We start from the raw sequence: 12,167 nt of genomic DNA, 5'->3' as shown, positions 1-12,167 counted from the left end.
AAAGAATTGATTGTCATATCAAGATCATTTCAAATTTATATCTTGTCACATGCCTAATTGAAAATAAAAAGAAAAAAATATTTAACTAGGAGTAAGTACCTTTCACTTGTCAATTATATAATTCAAAAAGCAATAAGAAATAGACCGTTCCATGTGGTACTTTTATAGAAACAATTTTTGCTTGTATTAACAGAAAACATTCTATATTATGATACGCATCAGTATCTGGATATGAAATTACCTATATTGGGATATGAGGTTTTTCATCATATCACATAGCACTAAATGGTATGCTTTGGAAAGTGGCAGAGGGACATACTATACAGTACATAAAGGACTAAAACATGCAAAATTATACGTGTGGCTCTCTCATACAGAGCATGTACAGATAGTAGGACATTATGGGAAAATATTCATGTATGGTATGTTCATGTATCTATCACCCTTCTGTCAGGACGGCGCACCTCACCTTACTTCACCCCTCGTCACACTAAACTGTAACCTCATACAAAGTCTGGCTGACATCAGCAGCAGTGAGCCCACAATCTCCTTCCTAAAGTGCAAGCCAGCCTTTGGCAGGACCTCAAGTGTTACACTCCGCTAAGACAGGATGTGTTTCAGCCACATATTTCAGTCTTTCATCAAGCCTGCATCTGAAGAACACACACCCTTCTATTTTATCAATACAGCTTACCACACAGGCAGTGTAAAGGCTTGCACTTTACAAACACTGAATCCACTTAGGATTCAAGTCTATTTTCTTCTGTTTCATGCACATAAATACATGACTGTGTATTAAGCTGTGAGCACTGCCAAAATACAGATAACCAAATAGTGGTACAGATGCTGAACATAGCTGCTGCAATAAAGAGTTTGGTCTGTACCTGCTCTATATGTAAAGTGTCCTTAGAAAATTTTGGTTGTGATTTGGTGCTATATAAATAAAATTGAATTGAACTGAATTGAACCTGTGTGTTTGGACAGAAGCTGCCCCCGCTACGCTTCACTGCTTTCACTATGCAGCATGTGTAGACTATACAGGATGTAAGAGTAGAGCTGAATGTACTGGCCAATTAATCAAGTAGTCAACGATTTTGATAACTCATCTTTATAAGTAAAGACAACCAGTTTGCTGAAGCTTCTGAAATTTGAGCATTTCTGCATTTTCGTTTTATAAAATAGCAATTGTCTGTCTTTTGGACTGTTGGTAGGACAAAACATTTGAATCTGACAGCTCAGGATGTGGGCTAGAGCAAAATATGTCTTCCTTCCTTCCAGTGACAAATACTTGCGCCATACATCACCATACTTTAATAATCATAAATATGTACTTTTTCTTTTATTTTACATATGTGACGGGATAGTCTGGCACTAAAACGTTTTTAATACTCACATTTTAGTCAGACTCAGTACCACAAAAATAGGCTGCTGAGGTGTGATAACCAGCCTTAATCACAGGTCCAGGCTTTCCCCAGTCTGACACTGAATCATCATCACAGATAACATTGTCTGCCATGAGTGTGTCATACCCTCAATCACGTAGCCATTAGTACAGTCACAAATACAGGCCTAGTTTGTTGTCTCTCTCTCTCTATGAAAATAAACATGATACAACCTCTAACATAACTGATGTCATTTCAGTGAGTCTGCTTATCTGCTGGAATGAACAAGCTGAAACGTTGCACCTGAGTGGACCATGAACGAGCAGGACACACGGCTCGCAGCACTGCATCACACACGTCACGATGAAAACTGACGCATGTTGCATGCAGCATGCCAGACAACGGCATGAATGCTAATCATGAAAAGAATAATGATTTTTAAAAAATCACTTTTACTGGTCAACCAAAACTGATTTTTTCGAGACAGGGACTGAGCCTGAGCTACTCCTCACCTTTAACACACAAACCATTAGCACTAAACATCATTCTCTAGTGACCTGTCAAACACGGGACCGCCCCCCACCTTGCTAACGTTATCGCAACATAAACACACATTATCTAGCTAGCTTTAGCGGGGTTTATGTCATGTTCGCTGTCGCAGCACTGTTGCTAGCTAACAACATTACCTGTAGCGGCAGGTGCTGTGGTATCCCCGTGCACCTGCTGTTCATAAACCGCTCGGGCTTTTTTTTTTCTTTTCCTCCCTTCTTGACGAGTAACGTTAAGCTATGCTGGACTGCAAGCTAAACTAAACCGCCTGTCAACGGTCGTTGTCAACGTAACGTGAACCAGCCGGGGCAGAAGTGAGCGTTCAAAGCTACATCAAACGGGTTTCCGAGAAGCAACGAAAGCTACCGTTACCGCAGCCAACGGTTGTTTTGACTTTCAGGAAAACTTGTGACGTCACCCAGAGAAACGGCAACCCCCTTTCTCTCGCGCACAGGCGCGTGCACATGCACACACACACACACACACACACACACCCTACCGTCTCGCCTCGCCCTCCCGTTTTTGGTTTTAACGGTTTCAGCTTGGTGTCTGGTTCTCCTCCACCGTGTAGCTCTCTCATCATCCCATTCCAACATCCCGTGTGTCTCTGCCGGTTAATCAGCCAACCATCGCGAGAGTCAGCCGGTGTTAAACCTGTTAATCTGCGAGAGTCGGACGAGAAGAGGCCTGTGCTGTGTCCAGTCTCAGTTACAAACTGTGTGTCATATACTGAAGGTTTTGGAAGGCAGTGATGGATGAAGTTTGGTTCCTTTACCTTGTAAATAAAAGTAGAAGGCCTACAACAAAGTAAAAACGGTACATTGCAAGTAAAAATGTGTGCTGAGGTTTTAGTGATACCTAAATTGCCTCCTTGCTTCAAAATGTAAGTAACAATCCCCCAAACTCTGAAAAACACAGGTGTAACTAATAGCAATGGCAGCTGTGTCCCAGTAATCCATGACCATGTGACAGTGAGCCAGCATTCACAGACCCTGAAACCAAAGCAGAAAAATGTAATTATTGAACTGGCTTATGATGTCATTAAAATAATTTAACTCCACCTTTGTATATTTTTTTTGCAAAAAAAAACCTTGTTTCTCTGATTGATCTTAAACAAAGACGAATGCCATTTAAACTTCACACGGTAAGTTTGTCACGCAGGCCTTCTGTCAAAAATTAAAGATTATTTTCTCAAGCAGACATTACAGTCTAACTGCTTTTTTTTTTTACCTCTAGTTGTGAAACTGGTGGCGTTCACACAAAAATTGTGGTTTCTGAGCAACTGAGCAGTTACTTAACATTAATACACTGAAGTTTCTTAAATGCCGTTCAGAGCCGGAAGGATGAGACAGCTGTAAAGCATATGACTGAAACCTCTACTCAACAGCTGATAGTCTAGTGTAAACCAAAATATTCAGTGGATGTTTGAGGCTCAGATTGTTGATACAATGCATTTTTTTGAATTCCTGCGCAGGTCATTTCAAGCCCATGGGGTCAGCTGCCTCACTTATAGCACTTTTATGTTGTTGAGGTCGATGGTGAGTTTGGACATCCTAGCCTACTCATTCATCAATATGTTAATATTTAAAATCCGAGAATGATAAATTGATATAAAGGTAGAATCCTGTTGTTGACGTCCTGGCACATTGACGCCCTCCCTCATCTGTTCTTTTCTCCCCTCTCTCGGCCTGCCTCCCCAGATGGTGTGGAGTGTGGCGCTGGGCAGCAGTGGCAGAGGGTATAGGTATGGCTCGGCACAGAGTGCAGGCACAGGTGGACCTAGCGTGTCAGATAATATATGTGTGTGTACTGTTCTGACCTCTCTTCATACACACACACACATATTGCCATCAGCTGGCCTTTTGCTCACAGCCCTGTGTGCAGAGGGGGAGTATGGGCCGAAACCAGCAGCCAGGGAAGGTGTGTGTGTGTGCGCGCGCGCAGGGGAGGCAGTGGAGATGGGGGTCATGGAGGTGGGAGTAAACAGACAGCTTGAAAAGGAAAAGGGCAACACAGGGGAGCCCTTCTGTTGCAATCGCTGTGGCCAGACGTGTCCCTGTGACACACACACACACACACACACACACACACATACAAACAACTTAGGGTCAATCTTCAACTTCAGCTCACATATAAATCATATACAAACATTTGTCTATAAACAACATATTAATAGATATGAAAAAGTTTAAGATTGCTGATGTTCAGCAGGTGTGATGCTCACCATCTTAGTCTCTTTCACCATCTCACCATCCCTTTCCCTTGTTTTCCCTTCCGTCATCCCTCATGTCATACTTTTTAATAATTTTGCAGAAAAACAATGATTATTCGCCTTTTTATTGTTTGTTTGATTTTCTTTTAGAAAAGCATTTATTTTAGGATCGTTAAACTAGCTTGCGTGATTTCGTCAGGTGCTCCTGTTATTTTGTCCTTCCTTCTGTATGGGTGTGTGTGGCCAGTAATCTGTCTTTTCCATCGGGACCCCCATGTAACGGTGGCCCTTGGGCCCGCTGTGCCATCAGTTCTCACCAAGCTGGACATGCGCTGCTGAGTGAATCACACACACATTCACACACACACACACACACACACACACACACACACACACACACACACACACACACACACACAGACTGCTGACTCTCCGATGTAACACCAGAGCACAGACAGTCTGTCCAGGTTGAACTGCAAACACACACATAGATAAATTTCCAGCTTTTGACTACAACAACATCCCTACCCCCATTCCCATGCCTCCTGTCTCTGCCCTCCTGCCACACACATATACACCCCCCCTTCCCATCGTGCAGCACACCCAACCCCACTCCACCCCTCCATACCCCAACCTTAACTCCAGTCCCAGCTCCCCAGCTCCCAAAGCCCAGGGAAGCAGCAGCCGTGCTGGCCGGCCCGGCACCCCGTACCTCTTCAGCCCATCCTGGGTCTCTTTGAAGTGGCTTCAGGAGAGAGAGGTCAGCCTCACCCCGGAGACCCGCATAGAGGTAGGGACAGCTGCGGTCAGACAGACCCTGTGCAGGGGATACGCACACACAAGAACAGGCACACACGCACATACACATATGCACACGCGAGACAGGACAGAGCAGCTGCAGCCACGGTGTTGAAGGTGTGCTGTACAGCAGGACAGCTTGGGAGCCAGCATGGTCCAGCATGGCTCTGCTCTGCTCTCTTCTGTTCTGGGTCACCTATTTTGCACTCAGGTGTAAAATGTAGTCTGCAGAGTACCAGATGATAAGATTAAATTATATATATTTAAAGCAGCCTCAAGCCTATAAACTCTGTAGCTGTTCTATGTTTTTGATGCCTCAGATTTCAGGTTGATGTTTTACCATAGAAACATAATATTTGCCTGAAGAGATAAAAACCCCAGCAACAAGTGAAGTACATAGAACTACTTCATTGTTAGACAAACAATGACCTCTTTAGACTATTTCCCTTCTCCAAGCAATTTGAAAGTAGATGTGCCAGAAACTCCAACTCTGCTGAAATATTTGGCCGTAATGTAATCTCATGTATCACAAATCTATGACGGTGAAGCAGGTTCGTACTAGATCTCAATGATATGGTGCCACCACTTAATTGCCTGAAACCATCACCATTGTCTTGAATATAACTGCAGACACTTGGTCATGTTTTGCTATTTGCCAGTATTTCATCATTCACATTTTTAGACACTCTAATATCTCAGCTGGACGAAATAAAAGGAACGGCAATGCAACTAACTACACCTTCACAAATTTCCATCGCATTTAACCTCCACCTCTTTGAGGTGTGCTGAGCATACTGAACATTACAGCTACACTACACTTCAACAGTAGCTTTAAAAGGGTGTCATTTGTTGCAGGGCTATTGTACTCCATTGCACCACACTGTATATGTTCCTGTTATTTTGTCCTTCCTCATTATATTATTACATCATTGCACTTCAGTAGCCTGTGTGTGTGTTGTGGGAAAACGAGAAGATGAGAGTAGTTTTGTAAGTTAGGCCTGGCCGCGGTTACTTTAAGAGTGAATGTGTGTGTTGGGATTGTGTGTACATACAGTTAGGCCCGAAAATATTTGGACAGTGACACAAGTTTTGTTATTTTAGCTGTTCACAAAAACACATTCCGAAATACAATAATATAATTAATATGGGCTTAAAGTGCACAATCTCAGCTGCAATTTGAGACTTTCCACAGCCAAATTGGAATAAGGGTTTAGGAATTATAGCTCTTTACACTCTTTATACCCCTTTTTCAAGGGACCAAAAGTAATTGGACAATTGACTCAGAGGGCTGTAATTGACTCAGAAGGCTTCTCCCTCGTTAACCTGTCATCAATTAAGTAGTGAAAAGGTCTGGAGTTGATTCCAGGTGTGTGGTTTTGCATTTGGAAGCACAACATGCGTTCAAAGGAGCTCTCAATGGAGGTGAAGCAGAAGATCCTGAGACTGAAAAAAAGAAGAAATCCATAAGAGAGATAGCTGAAATGCTTGGAGAAGCCAAATCAACAGTTTGGTACATTCTAAGAAAAAAGGAATGCACTGGTGAGGTCAACAATTCAAAAAGGCCTGGACGTCCACAGAAGACAACAGTGACGGATGATCGCCGAATACTCTCCATGGTAAAGAAAAATCCATTTACAACATCTACTGAAGTGAAGAACACTCTCCAGGAAGTGGGTGTATCTGTCTACAATAAAGAGAAGACTGAATGAAAGTAAATACAGAGGGTTCACCACAAGGTGCAAGCCATTCATCAGTCCCAAAAATAGACAGGCCAGACTTTGCCAAAAAACACCTCAACAAGCCAGCCCACTTCTGGAAAAGTGTTCTATGGACAGATGAGACAAAAATCAACCTGTACCAGAATGATGGGAAGAAGAAAGTTTGGAGAAAAAAGGGAACGGCACATGATCCAAAGCACACCACATCATCTATGAAACATGGTGGAGGCAGTGTGATGGCATGGGCATGCATGGCTTCCAAGGGCACTGGGTCACTTGTGTTCATTACAACAGATAAAAGTAGCCAGATGAATTCTGAAGTATACAGGGATATACTTTCTGCTCAGATTCAGCCAAATGCTGCAGAGTTAATTGGACGGCGCTTCACAGTACAGATGGACAATGACCCAAAGCATACAGCAAAAGCAACCCAGGAGTTTATTAGGGCAAAGAAGTGGAATATTCTGCAATGGCCAAGTCAATCTCCAGATCTCAACCCAATTGAGCATGCATTTCACTTGCTCAAGACGAGGCTTAAGGCGGAAAGACCCACAAACAAGCAACAACTCAAGGCTGCTGCTGTAAAGGCCTGGCAAAGCATCAAGGAGGAGGAAACCCAGCGTTTGGTGATGTCCATGGGTTCCAGACTTCAGGCAGTGATTGCCTCCAAAGGATTTGCAACAAAATATTGACAACAAACTTTGTGTTTGTAAAAAAATGTATACAATTCCTTCATTTTCAGTCAGATGCTGTTGTTCAACCACTTGAATTAAACATTACAGTCTGCAATTCAATTCTGGTCAAGATATTTCATTTCAAGTCCAATGTGGTTGCATGTAGAGCCCAACTTGTGAAGATTGTGTGTCTGTCCAAATATTTTCCGGCCTAACTGTACGTGCCTTTGTGTGTTTTTTATAGCTTGCCTGTTTATGTTCTTCTATCCATGCATATGTTTACATATTCACATATGTATGTGTGTGTGTGTGCCCCTGTGTGTACGTGGATACCTTCTGCTCACGTGCAGACAGGTTGCCCTCTCCCGAAAACACCCTGCCCCCAACACACACACACACACACACACACACACACACACACACACACACACATATTGTCCTCTATGCCTATAGCCCCACCTTACACATATGCCTCCACTTTCCAGTTGGAGCAGTCTGGTTTCTCGGGTTGCTCTGCAGTGTGCATCTGCTCTGCCATAAAATTAAGGGCTCGGGTCCAGAGGAGTGGAAACAGATTTTGATTAACTTTACAAGAGTAGTAATAATACTGCAATAACCTCCTCATTAAAATGATAATCAACAATCAATGTTCAAAAGAAAAAACTCAAGATAACTGTATATTGTCTAAAAACAGTGAGCTAACATTAGACCAATGGTAGGCTAGTACTTTCATACAAGGATAACAACACATTACTGATATTAGCTGTGAAACACTTCATCATCACATTCATTGTAAGCTCTGCCTTAATATTACTTACTGTACATATTCAAAATGCAGACTGCAGCTATTAAACATCAATCATCTCTTAGGACAGTATAGGACGGGTGAATCTTAATTTCCCTGGTGTGGGATCAATAAAGTTACATCTTATCTTATGCTATCTTATCTTATCTTGTCATGGAAGGCGAGGCTAATCTTCCTTTTTTGTTCTCAGATTAAAAACAATTGTAAAAGATTTTCCACTGAGGTTGACTCACTATTATCTGCTGGCAATTGCATACATTTATTTTCATGAATCTGCTGTTACAGCATAGCATTTCATTTACACAGCAACTTCTTAACTTATACTCATTTAAAGCTTCTATTATACAGTCACTTCCTAATTATGAAACCACTGCATTCAATAACTTCAGACTCTGAAACGTTAACATTAACAAACTTGAATGCTTTGCAAAAATAATTAAATAAATAAGGCAGAGGGTAAGTACATTCAGCGTAATAAATCCAAATGCAGCCTTTTATTCTGTAACATGTTGATGATAAAGAGTTCCCAGCACAGTAAAACATCTCATCTTGAAAACATGTATATCAAAATGATTTCTAAAGGCCTGACTTGCAACGATGGCTCGAGCAGCTGTTCATGTGCAACGTCTGCGTTGGCAAGTTGTATTTCCAATATCTGTGATGGCATGTGACTGCAGGATTATTTATGAGTGAGGGTAAAAGCAATTATGTGATTGACCACTGCTTAGCGGCAGCTGCTGCAGTAATGTAGGAGTCATTTTGCACCATGGTGATAAAGACAGAGCTGAGCCACTGAGCAAAGGCTCCTGATTTACTGCTCAGGTTTGTTCTGGCGCTTCCTAACATCATAAGCTCTTGGCAGTGACTTAGAATGAGACTGCAGTTTTGTAGGCTGAGGTTACATTTGCTTACAGGGTGGACGGACAAACTGAGAGGAGTCAGTTCAGGTGGTTTGTCCACCTTGTTATATTGTGATGTATTATTGGTTACTTGCTGTTGTCAGGTATGGGAAATATCATGAGTGAATCTCAGTGTTTGAAGACAGATGCTGCCTGCATGAGGCTGTGGGAGCAGCCAGAGATCCCACCCTTCATTCAGTGACAAACATCTACAGGCTCTGGACTGTGTGACATGAGCATGCATGTGAATTCTCTGTCTTTGACTTAAACACACACACACACACACTCACACACACACACACACACACACACACACACACACACACACACACACACACACACACACACTTCCTCTCTCACTGCTCTTCCAGCTGCATGCTGGAGTTCCACTGGGTGCCATCAGTGTAGATTCTGCTCAGTGGTGAAGTCAATGAAGCAGTGGGAGGACGACAGAGAGAGATGGAGGGGGGAACTTTGATCTGTTTTTGTTGCAGAGGAGGGCTGCCACTGCCGGGGCGTGACCTTGACATAGGGCTGAACACTTACGAAACTGATTAGAAATAAGCTACGTTCACAATATATAATCTTTTTTCATAGGCTGTAGAAAATAAACACAATTATTACTACTTGGGTCTACTGTAGGACAGGATAAGATATGAAAAGCATTCGACAGGGCAGAGCAGAATATAACAAATGGGATGGGATAGGACATGACATAACAAATAGGGTAGGCTAGGACAGGGCAAGATATGACAAATAGGATAACACAGAACTGGACAGGACAGGAATAAGACAAATAAGATAGGGCAGGTAGAGACTGGGCAGGAATAGAATAGAACAAATAGAGTAGGATAAGGCAGGGAAAGATTTGATTGGACAAGGCAGGACACGATAGGATAGGATGAAACCCTAACACATCAGTACCAACTCAACCTGTGACAGATGACAACTAAATATCCCACCACTCCAAACCATCCTAGTCTCCTACGTCCTCACTGCATGTGCACAGCTGCATGTGTGCAAGAACCACTCCAGGCCACCAGGGAGAGCTGCATTAGTTCTAGTTCTACTGAGGGCTCCAGCTGTTACTCTGCCTGTCTCTCTCTCTCTCTCTCTCTCTCTCTCTCTCTCTCTCTCTCTCCGACTTTCCCTGTGATTGCATCTTATGAAGTGCACACATCTGGAGGAGCCATGAATTCTGTGTGTTTTATTTATTTATAGAACATCTGGAACAGCGCAGCAGACCGCTGTCTCTCGCCACTAGAGCCGAGGTTGGTTTTAGGAAATATTGTGGTATTTATTGAATATCTCACCAATGCCAGGAAGGTTGTCTCTAGAGGGGGTACAGGAAGTAAATGTGTTACTGTCTCTCATGTGTTTGTGTATGTGTGCTATTGTGCATGCAAGTTTCAGGGGAGGTTAGGTTGTACACAGCACATCTGTCAACATCTGGGTGCACAGACTGTGTTTGGCTTTCCAACAACTGGGTGAGATCAACACCAAAAACACACACAGTTTGAGTACAGCCAGAGGATAGAGCAGCAGTAACCCCCCCTCCCACACACACACACACACACACACACACTTCTAAAGCCTCTGATGGCCCCCGAGGGCCCCCAGTTTCCAATCCTGCCACTTCCTATTTCTGGTCTGCGCCTGTTTTACTTCCTTTGTAAAGCATATTTCTCTCTCTCTGTCTCTCCTTTGTCTTCACACACACACACACACACACACACACACACACACACACACACACACACACACACTTGCTCACAGAGACACATTAACACTTTATGTGTAAATGCCATTTTCCCCAGGCTACTCCCTCCTTGGGGAGGCACAGGAGGAGTCGTCTTCTCCTTCTCAGAACAAACTGCTGTGTAACATCTGTGTGCAGGAAGAGAGAGACAGATAGGAGAAAGATATCTGTCATGGGAGGAGATGTCTCTAAGTCATGTTTTTCTCTCAGCAATTTGCATTTCCCAAATGTGTCATATGCCGCGTTTGATAGAAAGTTGTCAGTGCATACAAACGCGGAGAAGCTGCGACTGGTTCACAGCTACTTAGTTACATGTTTTTTTCTTTTCTTTCCTTATAAACTCAAAATAAAAGACCTTATATCCTGATCGTTGTTACACCCTTTTAAGCCAGATCAGTAACATCTGACACCTGTCTGTCAATATTTATCCCCAGTGAAGCGATTTAGAAGTCAAATCAGTTTTAATAAGTTGTGGGAGAATGGAGTTTGTTGACAAAAAAGTGCTTTCCAAAAAAGATAAACAGATTTTGGGATATCGCTGAAGCTTAAATACTGACATATGACCGAGGTCATTCACATGAGAAACAGATTATTCTGATGTCATCTGTGTTTTTTTTTTTCATCACAGGTTTAGGAGATAATATCCTATTCCACAAAATTCCCGACAAATACAGCACCATCACCCCACGTCCAGTTGTTGTTTACTTGGTCAGTCTGATGGCTGGCTGGAGGTGCCACACAGGGGAGGGCTGCACCGTGTCGCCCCAGTGACAGCTCACCATATGGGGGGGAGCGGACGCTCTCTAAGCCCTGTGGAAGTCCACACACATGGATCTCACAAACAGAGCTAAAGCGCCCTGGCAGATGCCACCTCTGTGGTTACCATAGTGCGCGCGCGCACACACACACACACACACACACACACACACACACACACACACACACACACACACACACACACACACACACACACACACACACACACACACACACACACACACACACAATTCAGCCAAATCTGCCCCAACATCACAGCTACACCCGTCAAGATGATCAAGCTAATTGTGTCTCACTGTTTGATGGTGAATGAACATGTTGTGTTTTTTCTTCCCAAAACTGCTCTCTTGTTTACAAAAAGGATATTTTGAAGGGGTATTAGCTTTTGGTTGTTTGGAAAACAGTCAAAGAGAGTGACCTCACTGTAATCTGACCAGAAGTGCGGATTTTGTGATGCCATTTTCTTTCATTTGGATGTCTGTCTGGTCACTTTGGTTTGGCATACATGCAAATTTTGTTGCATCAGAAACGTCAAAGGCATACACTTCCCTCAGGGTTGGTGGTAGACAACCTTACTGCGTGTATGTGAGTGAG

This window comes from Chelmon rostratus, chromosome 11 (assembly GCF_017976325.1).
Source record: "Chelmon rostratus isolate fCheRos1 chromosome 11, fCheRos1.pri, whole genome shotgun sequence".
Taxonomy (NCBI): domain Eukaryota; kingdom Metazoa; phylum Chordata; class Actinopteri; order Chaetodontiformes; family Chaetodontidae; genus Chelmon; species Chelmon rostratus.
Note: the sequence above shows the minus strand (reverse complement) of the source record.